We start from the raw sequence: 8,171 nt of genomic DNA, 5'->3' as shown, positions 1-8,171 counted from the left end.
TATGTTTCAAGGGACCTGGCGTATATGGCATACTGTCCTTAATATGTTTGCTCCCCTTCTTAGCGCTATGTGTTCTAACCAGGGTCACCTCTCTGAGAAAGGTTGTTTCCCCAGGTGGGGATTTTTCCCTGGAGTTAGGGATTAACAGGACTAAGGAAGGGAATAAATCAGTAAAACCCCTTAACTAAGTGCCAGGAGGGTAGTTAATCACCTTAACTACGAACAATCACGCTTAAGCTACATAATCTTTACTTAGGATAATCTCCTTCAGTTACTTCCTTGTAGCTTAACAGAACAGTAGAGTAGTGACCTTGGAATGGAGATAACAAAAGCCCTAACCTTTGGAATAGAATGGATAGGATTAAAATAAAATGGTATAAATACAGATGTAACAGGACAATAAAGACAGAACTTGGCTGGAGATCCTGGCAATAGAACCTTGCTGGATATCCTCGCTATGCTGATCAACTGAACGCTGTCTCCGTATCATTCCTTCTTTGCCGACTCCATCCACACCTTTGGGAACCCCTGTACCTGCTGGAGCTGGACCCCAACAGAAGGGGAAGGATTTCCCCAAGTCTAGAAGATAAGAGGACCTGAAAACCTAGCCAAATTCCATTTGAGGGTGCTGCTCAAATGTTCAGGAGCTGCAGGGAGCTGAGGCTTCCCTGGGAGACTCCAGCCTTCCAGTGCCAGAGCCTGGAAGTTCCCAGAGAAGACTCGCCTGATCATAATCTGTCCCCCACCCATGCCTGCCCTGCACAGGGCTCTACTGCCAACATCCCCTTGTCCCACACCTGAAAGCCAAACCCCTGTATCCCCTTAAGCGAGCAGATTTTCAGCCAGGATGTTCTGATAGAGCCAAACTGAATGTCAACTACAGGTTGGTAAGCAGCCACTTCCTGAGGCCCCAATTTCCCCTCAATGCCCAGCCCTCCCCTTGACCACCCCCAAATTCTAGCAATTAAAACATTAATGCCTATTGAGACAGGGAACCTCCAAAGGTTCCAACAAGCCTATTCTGACTGTTTCTTGACTGTAAAGAACTGATTAAATCTTTTTAATATTGTCCCTGCACTTGGGGGGAGGGGAGGGGAGAAGAAAGGGTAGGAAGCAGTGCAGGAACTGACCCAAACAAGTCCCAGACTCCCTATACTGGAATCGTGGTTAATATCAACTTCATTTCTCCTGCTTCCTCCCAACCTGATTAACCTTGAGACCTTCCCAACTTCTTTCAATGGGCCCACAGTCTCTCATAGTTTGTTGTCCTAGACCAGTGATGGCGAACCTATGACACGCGAACTCATTTTTTTGGTTGATTTTTCTTTGTTAAATGGCATTTAAATATATAAAATAAATATCAAAAATATAAGTCTTTGTTTTACTATGGTTGCAAATATCAAAAAATTTCTATATGTGACACGGCACCAGAGTTAAGTTAGGGTTTTTCAAAATGCTGACACGCCGAGCTCAAAAGGTTTGCCATCACTGTTTTAGACCTACAATTTGTAGAGCAGCCCACACTGGTAATGGCTAACACTGCTCCTGAATCATTTGGACTTTGTTCCAACTGCTGACTGCCATACTCAACACGTGACCTCATAGTATCCTCCTTCTTCTGCCCAAAGCATAGTCTTCCCCAATGCACGTATGAAGAAATGAGCTCAGACAGGGAAGGAACTCACCCCAATTCACAGGGCAATCAGGAAGGGCAGAAGTCAAATGCCTCAGTGCCATTTTATGATCTTGATAAGCCTAGAACATTCTTAGTTGTGGAGACTCCACTACATGCCATCAAACATGAACATGCACCTGTCTCTACAGAGTAAATGCAATGGACCAGGAACCATATGCTTTAAGTTGCAGTTGGTTAGTGGACATAGTTATGTTTTGGAGCTAGTTAGTAAACATCTATTCTTTTCCATGTGGCAGCTCCCTTTTCCTATTTGAGAGCAAGAATAATGTTCCAGACTCAGACACCTTTGTGAGCTCTCCTGTGATGTAATATTGAAAGGCTACAATAGGCTGAAACCCTGGTATTCTCACTATATGACCTCTCCAGTCCCTCTCAATATGATCTCCATTTTATACAAAAGAAAACCACATACAGTCTTCCTCTGGGTGCAAATAACAGAGGACTGTGACTCACACGGGCTGAGGCAAAATAACATGACTGTCTTACGGTGACTTCATTATTCTGGGAAACACCTGCCCAGGAAGACAAAGGATGCAAATAACCTCACTCTTTCACTTCAGAAAAGTCCACTTAAAACCACATGACTCTTCAGCACGTCGCACCAGGTAACCGTTGAAGCTCCAAGACTCTTTAAAACCCTTACCTCGCCCTACCTGGTTTGGCTCAGTGGATAGAGCGTCAGCCTGTGGAATGAAGGGTCCCCGGAATGGTCAAGGGCACATGACCAGGTTGCGGGCTCGGTCCCCAGTAGGGGGCGTGCAGGAGGCAGCTGATCAATGATACTCTCCCATCATTGATGTTTCTATCTCTCCCTTCCTCTCTGAAATCAATAAAAATGTATTTTTAAAAAAATAAAAATAAAACCCTTACCTCACATGCCAACTCCTAAATTACTATGACTTACAATCCTGAACTGTATAATGCGATCTTTACCCAAATCCTACTTAAGTCCTGCATCAAAAGGCTAGCCTTAAGCCAGACCCCAAAACCTCAATATCTCAACTTTGCCCTTTCCACCTCCACTCAAGAACTCTTTTCAAGATCCTGCTCTCTCTGAACAAGAGAAGCAACAAACTCAGTTTTGTCTTAGCAACCGGTTGTTTTGATGGTATTTGCAGGGAGCCAGCCTTTGACAAGGGGAACAGGATCAAACAGTGGACAGAGCCCGTCAGGTTGAATGCAGCGCTGGAGTACATGTCCCTGGAGGGCTGGCCAACAAGGAAGAACAAGAACAGGGCACACATGTCAGGGAGGCAGCCAACAGTGGCTGCTGCAGAAACCAGGTTCCGCCAGGGTTAAATGCCTTGCCCAAGGTCACTCAAACAGCTGGCAGAGCGCCGGTGAGGAGGATGCCGGTTTCCGGGCCCAACTCCCCGGTTTTCTTTTGTCTTCCTGGGCGCAGGGCCTGGCCCGCTTCTGCATCCGCAGCAGAAGCCTGGGTAGCCTCCTTCCCTGACCTCCTGGGCGCCGCTGCCTCAGGGTGACTCAGGCGGAAGCTCCTGTGCCTCGTCCCTCCTGCACTCATCAGCCGGGCTTAGGACCAGGGAAAACAAGCTAATTGCGCGGTGATTAATTCACTCCTGCAATTAACGACCGAGACTTGCTCTGGATCCCTAGCCAGCGGAAGTGTGGTCACTGCGCGCGGGATGCCAGGAAGGCGGAGGGGCGAGCTGCTGGGTGGGTGCGGGTTCAGGACTAAGAGCTGCGTGGGCTCCGCGACGACGAGGCGATCGGTGGGCTGAGAGCCTGGTTTTCCAGACCAGAGCCCTACAGTGGGGACCGCCTCTCCGCGCCCCGGGACCCAAGTGGCGGGGAGGAGTGCACAGCCCAGGGGCTTCTGCCTTTATTAGCCCGTGTCTGTCGCCTCCCGGTGGCCGTTGTGAGGAACTACAGCCGGCCTGGGTTCTCCCCAGTGAGCCCCGTTCCTCCCCTTGGCCTGCAGTCTCCCAGCTCTTCAAAGACCATCAGTAAGGAAAGTATGCCCGGCTGGTGTGGCTCACTGGTTGAGCTGGACCTATGAACCAGGAGGTCACGGTTCGATCCCGGTCAGGCACCTGCCCAGGTTGCAGGCTTGGCCCCCAGGCAGCCAAGCAATGATTCTCATCATTGATGTTTCTCTCTCTCTCTCTCCCTTTCCCTTCCTCTCTGAAATCAATAAAAACTTCTTTTTTTAAAGAAGAAGTAAAGTATGAACCATGCACGCAAGGGGACAACAGTGTGCTGGAACCAGCTTGTCTGGAGTCGCCAGAACTGAGTTAAATTTTCAGGATTTTGCAAGCTGGATGTTAGATACATTCATCTTCTTTATCTTTTTGTTTTTTATTGAATTTATTGGGGGTGACATGCAGGTTTCAACTCAATAAAACATCATCTGCTCTCTGCATCCTGCCCCCATCGCCCCAAGTAAAGTCTCTTTCCCTCCCCATTTTCCCAATCCTTTGCCCACCTCCACCTCGCCCCACCCGCCTTTCCCTCTGGCTATCCCCACACTGTTGTCTGTGTCTATGTGTAATGGATAGAGGTTTTTGGAGAATCCCTTCATTTTCTTTCATCCAATCCCTCAACCCCCAGTCTGTTCCATGTATCCATGCCTCTGTTTCTATTTTGTTCTTAGTTCATTTTTGTTCATTAAATTCCACATACACGTGAGATCATATGGTATTTGTCTTTCTCTCACTGGCTTATTGCACTCAGCACAATAATCTCCAGGTCCATCCATGCTGTTGCAAAAGGTAAGATTTCCTTCTTTTTAAAAAAAAATATGTATTTTTATTGACTTGAGAGAGAGAGGAAGGGAGAGGGAGAGAGAGAGAGAAACATCCATGTGATCGGTTGCCTCCCATGCCCTGACCAGGAATCGAACCTGCAACTTTTCAGCGCACAGAAGGATGCTCAACCAACTGAGCCACACCAGCCAGGGCTAGATTTCCTTCTTTTTTACAGCCATGTGGTATTCCATTGTGTAAGTGTACCACAGCTTTTTTATCGCTCATCTCCTGAGGGGCACTTGGGCTGTTTCCAGATCTTTGGCTATTGTAAATAACTCTGCAATGAACACAGGGGTGCATCTATTCTTTCTGATTGGTGTTTGGGGTTTCTGAGAATATATTCCCAGAAGTGGGATCACTGGGTCAAAAGGCAGTTCCATTTTTAATTTTTTGAGGAAACTTCATGTTGTTCCCACAGAGGCGGCACCAGTCTGCATTCCCACCAACAGTGCATGCGTTCCCTTTTGCCGTATCCTCACCAGCACTATCTTTTTAAAGCCACTGTTAAAAATTGAATTACATAAACCTACAATTAAATTATATTAAAAGCAAAGGTAGAAAATATTCAAAATTCATCCCTTCCTAATTATTTTGCTACATTTTACTATTATCTACATTCTTGAGGTGTGTGTCTGTTACAGCTATATGGTAGAAATGCTGTATAATGGTTTTGGTATTGTACAATTATTTCCAATTCTATAGTCAGTAACCATGTTTGTAGCTTGACATGATGGGAATATTTACACCAGAAAAATTGGCAACCTCTAGAAATCACTCCCCCACCTGCACAGATTCTGTTGTTAAACATTCACCAGCACCCCAGTTGAGTCAGACTCTGGTCTGGGTGGAGCTCTTTATTAAGCAGCCCCTCCCACCTGCACAGGTCCTGACCATAGTGCTCAATAAAAGTTTGAGGAAGGGAGGGAGGGAGGAAATTATGGGTTAAACAGGGCCCTCTGTCAGTTTACTTCAGATCAGCTTGCTTAACCCTGCCTGACCTTACTGCGACTTTCACCTGACCTTTTTCTCTCTAACTTTCCTAACAGCCCTCATTGCCAGGCCTTGAAGGCCAACAATTGAAAGAGTCCCAGGTGAGGGTCAGCCAGAGGAGGGGTTTGAGTTGCGGGTGACATAATCCAAACGTTGCTTTAGGATGAGAATCAGACAAGTTGAGGAAAAGAAGGAACAGAAATAGGGAGACTATTCAAGACTGTTCATTCAAGACTTTGTTCAGCACTCACTGTGTGTCAGACCTGTGTAGGGATGGGGCTGTATAGCTTAATTTAAGCCACAATCCATGACTCCAGGGAGTTCAATTTTATGGGGTGAGAGATAGTAAACAATTATAAATGTGACAAGTGGATTGAAAAAGGCAGGTCAAAGTGTCAACGGGTGAGTCATTCTCTATGGAGGAGGCAAGGAAGCTGTGAGCCAGCCCTGACAAGTGGGGCTTGTAGGCAGAGAAAAGTTGTCAAAAGAAAAAAGAGTGGTGATCCCAGGCTGAGAGCACTGCCTAGGCCAGTGATGGCGAACCTTATGAGCTCGGCGTGTCAGCATTTTGAAAAACCCTAACTTAACTCTGGTGCCGTGTCACATATAGAAATTTTTTGATATTTGCAACCATAGTAAAACAAAGACTTATATTTTTGATATTTATTTTATATATTTAAATGCCATTTAACAAAGAAAAATCAACCCAAAAAATGAGTTCGCGTGTCACCTCTGACACGCGTGTCATAGGTTCGCCATCACTGGCCTAGGCAAAGGCCTAGGTTTGTAGAGGGCCTAGGAGATTGGGTTGGAATGGAAAGGCAAAGGGGAGGGGGGTAGGAGATGGATCTGGAAAAGGGCTGGTGTTGTCACGTCTGAGCTAGAATGGTCAGCTGTGAGGGCAAAGGGTTCTGTCAGAATGAGGTTGGGGAAGTTCTTTATTATTCTCCAGTTGTGCGCTCCATGTCTGCAGCTACATTCAATTTTTCAGCTATAGCTCTTATCTTCTTTCTGTGGTCCAGCCAGAAAGGAATACTGATTCCTCAGTGTGGCCTAGGGATCCTGACTCCACATATGGTCAATGCTGTTCTTATACCCAAAGCTCTCTTCAAACAGTCTGCAGCTACATTCAATTTTTCAGCTATAGCTCTTACCTTCTTTCTGTGGTCCAGCCAGAAAGGAATAGTAATTCCCCAGTGTGGCCTAGGGATCCTGACTCCACACATGGTCGATGCTTCTCTTATACCCAAAGCTCTCTTCAAACATACTTCTTTCTTTCTTTCTTTCTTTCTCTTTCTTTCTCTTTCTTTCTTCTTTCTTCCCTTCCTTTCTCTCTCTCTCTCTCTCTCTCTCTCTCTCTCTCGGAAATTTTACCCAACTTTATCAAGTAGCTGGATGTCTTGATTCAAAATCATTCCCATGACACTTTTTTTTTTTTTTAATCCTCACCCAAGGATAATTTTTCCATTGATTTCTAGAGAGAGTGGAAAGGAGGGGAGAGAAAGAGAGAGATGCATCAATTGGTTGCCTCCAGCCCCTGGTGCTGGAGAACTTGCAACTGAGGTACATGCCCTTGACGGGAATCGAACCTGGGGCCCTTCAGTCTGCAGGCTGACACTCTAGCCACTGAGCAACCAGGCGGGGCTTGTGAGGTTCTTTAAAAAAAACCAACAATCCATAGCACAAATTTTAAAAATAAAGCTGCCTTTTAACAACTTTAAAATGCAAAATTTTCTATTTTTATGATGTTTGCATTTTGTTTCTGCATACAGAGAGAGAAAATAGACTTTCATTCAAAATCTGTCTTGAAACAAAGAAGGTCACTATGTTATGATAAAGGGGTCCATGCATAGAGAGACTATAACAACTGTAAATATATATGAACCCAATATTGGAGCACCTAAATATATAAAGTAAATATTAACAAAACTGAGAGGGAGAAATAAGCAGCAATACAATTGTAGTACAGGACGTCAATATTCCACCTTCAACAATGAATAGATCACCCACCGAGAAAATCAATAAGGAAATAGTGGACTTGAATAACACTATAGACCAAATGAACCTGACACACATATACAGAACATTCCGTCCAAAAACAGCAGAATAGACATTCTTTTCAATGCACCTGGAGCATTCTCCAGGACAGATAATATGTTAGACCACAAAACAAATCAACAAATTTAAGAAGCTTGAAATCAAATCAAGTATCTTCTCTGTCCACAATGGTGTGGAATTAGAAATCCACAATAAGAGAAAATTTTATAAATATGTAGAAACTAAACCTTAGGCTCCTGAACAACCAATGAGTCAAAGAACAAAATCAGGAGAGAACTCAAAAAGTATCTCGAGACAAATAAAATGGAAACACACACACCAAGACTTATGGGTTGCAGTAAAAATAGTTCTAAGAGGAAAGTTGACAGTGATAAGTATTAAGAAAAAAAAAAGATCTCAAACAAATGACCTGAAAAGAAGAAAAGTTGCAAGACCAAAGTTAGCGGGAGGAAACAAATAGGTTAGAGTAGAAATAAATGAAGTAGAGACTAAAAAGACAATAGAGAAGGTCAAAATTTTCTCATTTCAAATAAAATATTTCATTTCAAATATTTTTATCTTTGAAAGATAAAATTGACAAACATTTTGCTAGAGTAACCAAGACAAAATGAGAAAGGACTTGAATAAATAAAATTATAAATATAAGGGGAGACATTACA

This window comes from Myotis brandtii, unplaced genomic scaffold, assembly GCF_000412655.1.
Source record: "Myotis brandtii unplaced genomic scaffold, ASM41265v1 scaffold292, whole genome shotgun sequence".
In the NCBI taxonomy this organism is placed as follows: domain Eukaryota; kingdom Metazoa; phylum Chordata; class Mammalia; order Chiroptera; family Vespertilionidae; genus Myotis; species Myotis brandtii.
This window is presented reverse-complemented; position numbering follows the sequence as displayed.